The sequence below is a fragment of the Paralichthys olivaceus genome, chromosome 20 (assembly GCF_024713975.1).
Source record: "Paralichthys olivaceus isolate ysfri-2021 chromosome 20, ASM2471397v2, whole genome shotgun sequence".
NCBI classification, from domain to species: Eukaryota; Metazoa; Chordata; class Actinopteri; order Pleuronectiformes; family Paralichthyidae; genus Paralichthys; species Paralichthys olivaceus.
Window position 1 is genome coordinate 6,465,726 of NC_091112.1, and position 6,000 is coordinate 6,471,725.

Here is a 6,000-nt window from a genome sequence, read left to right on the forward strand (position 1 = left end):
ATGAGACTCGCATATCAAGTCAGGCTGATGGAGGCCGGCAAGGAAATTAAGAAAATAATGAGATTTCAACAAAGAGAGAGAGAGAGAGAGAGAGAGAGGGAGGGAGGGAAAGAGAGAGAGAGAGAGAGAAAGAGAGAGAGAGAAGGGTCAAAAGAAGTGGATGGAAGGGACAGATGAAGGAGAAAGCAGTGAGAAAGATGACAGAAGCAGACAAGAAAGAGAGAAAGAAAGAATATAGATAGACAGATGTATGTATGGACTGACAGACAAAGAGATGGATAGATAGATAGATGGATGGATGGATGGATGGACAAGAGTTGATAGAAAGACAGAGAGAAAGATAGGACAAAAAAACAAACGTGCACATGGACAGACGGACATCAGACTATTGATAGATGGATAAATAACAGTGGTTGGACTGATGGATGGATGGATGGATGAATAGGCAGGTGAAGGAACAAACCAACGAATGGAGAGAAAGACAGAAAGAAAGAGGAAAGAAAGGTGTTACAGGAGAAGGGGGATGTGGGGAATGAGGAGGTAAATGCAGTGAAAGAAAGGGCAGAAAGGGAGCCGTAAACCGCATTTATAAACACGTCTCTATAGTAACCGACTTGTAATTTCACTGGCGGGAGCGCGGGGGAGGAGGACGGGGGGGGGGGACAAACTGGGCCACCATTTACCAGCATCACTGGAATCAGGCTACTCATTACAGGAGAGAGACGGAGCAGGAGAACAAGGCTGGACATTAAAATTTAAAAGAAATAAAACTGACTTGGAGGTTGTTTATGAATAAGAGGTAAATCTCACTCGCCTCCTCTGTAAACAGGAGCAGGAAGCAGGTCGTGATCCTCAGGGCTCTGTAATGCTGTGATTGGTCTGTTTAGTTTTTACCCTGCTGGGGGAGTGATTCCATGCTTTCCCTTTTTTTTTCTCTCAGGGCAGCTTTCAGGGTGCTCCGAGCCTCGCTGTGTAAAATAACAAGCGCTTACAGCTCGCCGTCACTACAGTAGGCAGGTGATAATGTTGGCAGAGTAAAGACAAAAAGAGGTGAGGGTGAACATGGAGCGTAGAGGTCATTTTTCCTGTATCAGTACGTGCTTCACATACTGTACAGAGCCGCAGCACTTTTACTTTCCTATGTGCAATTACCCTTTAGCTGTGTGATTGCTATGTGATTACTGTGTGTGTGTGTGTGTGTGTATGTGTGTGTGTGTGTGTGTGTGTGTGTGTGTGTGTGTGTGTGTGTGTGTGTGTGTGTGTGCTGTTGTCGTTTTTTCATTGCCGAGGCTCTGATAACTGAGCCGTGATGTTTTGTAATGTACTGTAACAAACAGTCACAGCCATTCTCTATTAATGCCTCCTTTCTCCTCCCCTGTGGCTTTGTCTTTGTCTCCCTCACACACACATGCACACACACACACACACACACACACACACACACACACACACACACACACACACAGTGCACGCAGCTCATGTCAAACAGCATGAAGGCATGGGTGGGAACGCTCACTTGCAGGAGTGAGTCTCAATAATATGTCTGTATGAAATCTACATGCACCACCTCTGACATGCATTCAGCAGGGCATTACATCTGAGGGTGTGATATACTGTTTCATCAAGTTGTCATCCAAGACACTGAGACGGCAAGAAAAAATATTTTAATCTGCATTCAAATTTATGGCAGTTTCCATTAACCGGGAGAATTTGAGCCGAGGGATGAGACGCTGCTTCTTTATTTTCAATCTCTCTTCGAAAACTGGAGTGAAGACAATCTGGGTAAAACCCTGCCCCTCGCTGTCCCTTCCCTCCCTCTACCTCCTCCCCCTCTTCCCTTGCTCCCTCTGTCTTTCCTGACAGGACTGCAGATAAGACAGCGCCGAACAACAATAAGACCGCGGTCTTACGGAGACCACGGTGTAACCAGGGACCAAAGGGGAGCCCTCGCCGGGAATAACCGGAGGAGCAGATAAATAACGGAGCATGCTTGACTCCTCGGACACCACGCAGGCTGGAGAATTAATGACGAGCAGCAGGGGCCGCTCCTTGATTCCTGTAGACCAGCTGAGGCCTGCAAGCAAGAGCTGCTCCTCTGTGGCCATGACCCTGGACCCGCACTACATTCATGCACATACACACATTGTCAACAGCGGGGACAGAGATGAATGCATGCAAGCTGCACAAACACATGCATGCACAGTGGTAACAGTAGGCACAGCAGCATTAGTCTCGCCGCATGACTGTCCTTGTGAATGATGGCAGCGATGTACGGCCTCAGGTGAGAGTTATCTCGCCACTTTACAAACTCTGCGGTGCTGTAATGTGACACCAGCATGGCTAATAACATGCAATTCCCCCTCCTTCACAGTTCCACATGTCCCTCTCTCTCATTCCCACTTTAGCTTGCTCCCACACTCGTTTAATTGCTCCCCTCCCATCCTTTCACCGCTTTCTTTCTCTTTCTGCTCTCCTGCTAGCTCTTTTCTGTTCCCTATGTTTTGTTCTCTTTTCTCCCCTCCCCTCTTCTGTGATTTCTGTATACAGTACAGGAAATCTATTCCGCAGGGAACCCTGGAGGCAACATGCAGAGAAACGAATGCCAAGACTGTATCACACAAGAAGCGTATAGATATACAGTACTTAAGTTGTGCAGTGTGCAGCGCACATGCTGCCGTAGAGGACGTATGGGAATTATGTGTTGCAACAAAGCAGCTGCACTGTAAATGCCAGTGTAAAAAATATACATAAAGCAGAACGAAGAGAAAAGCAGTAAAAAACAAGGGAAATTTAATGTCCTGAGCAGGAAACACTATGTTAAATCAGATGAGTGTGGGGTGCAATGCCAGTGTAGAATTAATGCAGTCTCACAAGGCTGATCAACCAAATAAATGACTGCTTTGTGTTAAGGTCACCAACTTTATTCATTATTTATCCTTGCATATATTTCCAATAATTCAGTGACTAATAGTGTTTCCTCTCCATATCTGGACTGCCTGTTGAGAATCGGATTATGCAAAGCAAATTCATAACACGTTACCAGCAGGACCCAATAAAGCACTCAACTGAAAACAGGAAGGAAGAGGAGGTGAACGACCGACTCGTGAACCCAAACTAGAAATCGTTGCAGCCGACAGTGAAAGCTTGTCCATTCTATCATCGATAGCGAAACACAGGGAGGAGAGATATAACAGATGTAGGCCCCTCTGAGCTGAACCCAGTCAATGCTGGGCCCCGTTCATCTGGCTCCTGCACACAGGCCCAGCTGCCAGGGTTTGCCTGTCTGTCCAGGGAGGGCCCTGCACTACCACCGGTGCATTTGGGCTAATCCAACTAATCCTGCCTCTCCCCACGGACACCTCATGTCTCCTGGCTCCCCTCCTTTGATTCGAAGTCATAGGAGGAAAAAAAAACAACCTTCTGTCTTGTCCACGTTTCTCTTTTGCACTTCTTCTCCACACACAGGTCCAGTTGGAGAAGCAGGAGGAAACTTGGCAGTGCAGCTTCTCTCTATCTCTCTCTCTCTCTCTCTCTCTCTCACACACACACACACACACACACACTTTCAAAACTATCCTGCTCCCTAATCCAGCTGGAGACGCAGGTTCTTCCAAGGTGGACCAACAGTGTGTGATGAGTAATGAAGACCGAACAGAGAGAAGGTTCCCCGCTCCAGCGCTGCACACTTATTGATAAACACAACAAACTGAGACAATGGCACTACAGCGGTGTTACCACTATACTCTCATGTGCAGCCCACATATTCACTGCCTGGGATTGTTTTTTTCCTCTGCAAAAGAAAAGAGAAAAACTTTCCTAGAGGACTAAACACTGAGGCGAGTGATTACTGGAGACACTAAACAAAGATATGTTTCGTATAAACCAACACCACAGAAATGTCATGTCAGGCATGGGAGTAATTGCCTGTTTGTGTTACTTCACCTATTTTATTTTTCTAGATCAATGCTTACAAATATAGATGAGGCACGCTCGCATTTGCCGTCCATTCTGACAGATGAATTTAATGAGGAGTACTCTGTCATCATTCAAGGATCAAAGTGCAAAATCTAATTTTGTTCACACTATGAAAACTGTAAATCCAATCAATAGCATTTTGTCTCCCGCGGTATTGTGCTATTTTTTTTAAATGTTTGCATGCATTACCGTCAATCAGCAAACTTTAAGAGCCTCAATGTGTATTTGTGGATGCTTTTAAATGTGTCTGTCAGCGCAAATTAAATATATTTGCAAACGTACGTCAGGTTTGTATGCGTGGGCCTGTGAGGGACAGTGCGTGGAACCGTGGGTGCTCTGCATGAGATGTCATTCAAATAGCACACGGCAAAGTGCTGCGAGTGCTGCGAGGCTGCGATAAGCGTAAAGATCTGATTTCACTTCTCAGTGTGCCTGCCGCTTTGGCTAATTTTCATAATTAATTAAAAAGCCGGTAAACATTACATCACGCTGCTGATAAGGTTCCCTGTTGTTCTCCTTTCTTCCCATTAACCGTGAATTATCAGTGTGCAATGCATTTCCTCCTCTTTATCTCACTATTGAACTTCAGTAGATTGATAGTTTGGACTTTAAACCGCAGTGAACTCACAGCGTGGCCCCTGTCAACCTGTCAATCCGTGTGACGAGACTGAAGTTGCCACCAAAGACTTGACAATATGTCTTATATAGATTGTATATACACTCAACAATTATGCAGATAAGTCAACTTGTTTTCCATCAGGACACTAATATTCTTCAAAATTAACTTTTAAAGGCTTGTAATTGGTCACAATTCTTCATTACTATGTCTAAAGTGACAAGACCTATCTTGTATATTTTGATGACTTGTGTAATTAAATTACCCAGAATTCCAACAATCTTCAAACCCAGAGAAATCCCTGATTGTATTCATGCTGCTTTTAGTATGCTATGAAGAAGGAAAACACACAGTTGGCCAAGTGGTCACTTGTACTGGATCACGTCTTTCCTCTTAGAGCATTGTTTAACTTTTTGAAGCGTGACGTACAATCGTCCACACATTACCTTTTTATTTGATACTTGTTTTATTGCTCCTGCACAGCCAATGTGCATCAGGTCATAAGACACAATCCATCATATGACGCACTCATCCATCAAACAGTTCAGTAAGCAAGGTGAACTGTTTGTTTTAACCTCTGCCTCTGATCCACAGACGCTATGAACACGGTCTAAATAATCCAAAACGTGGCAAGTGTCACCCAGTGGATAAACTTTATACTGGCAAAGTAAATAAAACACAAAGGTGATAAATAAAAATGCATACATTGCTGTTATAACAATTATTCTTGAATAATGATAATAAAAAGTTGCATTAGGTAGTTTTTCATTGGCAACGGTGGTGAAGACAACAACTCCCATGATCCTACGCTGCTTCACGACACCATCATAAGAGGTATTTTAGCATTATTTTGATTAAGAGACCCCTAGCGGCTTAAGATATATATTGTACACTTAAAATGTAATGTTCACCTAAGAAGAAGGAGAAACTATTTCAGAAATTGTGTTATTCTTAGTTTCCTTCTCATCTCTTCATTGACGAGCAAAGGAAGAGGCCTCCACCCTGTACATCCTGCCAGACACAGATGGACAGAAAAGAAGAGGGGGAGGATTTTATGTTTTTTATTCTAATAACCTTTTTTATCCAAGTTACTCCCACTACGATCTAGAGTCTCTTTTACAACCCAAGTCAGCAGCCTCACATCGAGCCACTAAGAGACCAACAATAAAACAAATAAAATAAACTATTTATAATAAGTGACATGCAATCTAAGCAAAAGGAAGCGGGGGGGTGGCAGGAAAGGCAGGGGGAAGAGGGATGTGAGGGAGTTTTCAAAATGATGTGCTAGCAGCTGCCTGCTGTGAACAAGCCCCCTCAGCATCCAGGTCCTCATTGGTTAGGATGACTTAGAGTGGCGCCACAGGCCCTTCACTCCACTCCACCACCATCCTCCATCTCCGTCTTCTCCC

General features: G+C 44.4%; 1 long non-coding RNA gene across 1 annotated transcript in view; it reads left to right on the plus strand.

The window, feature by feature from the left end:
* Positions 1-5,722, plus strand: part of LOC138405938 (uncharacterized) — a 60,931-nt gene extending 55,209 nt beyond the window's left edge. The window contains exon 3 of the long non-coding RNA XR_011239599.1: positions 1,864-5,722. This is a non-coding gene — a long non-coding RNA (uncharacterized lncRNA). The remainder of the gene's footprint in view (positions 1-1,863) is intronic.
* Positions 5,723-6,000: the final 278 nt, after the last annotated feature.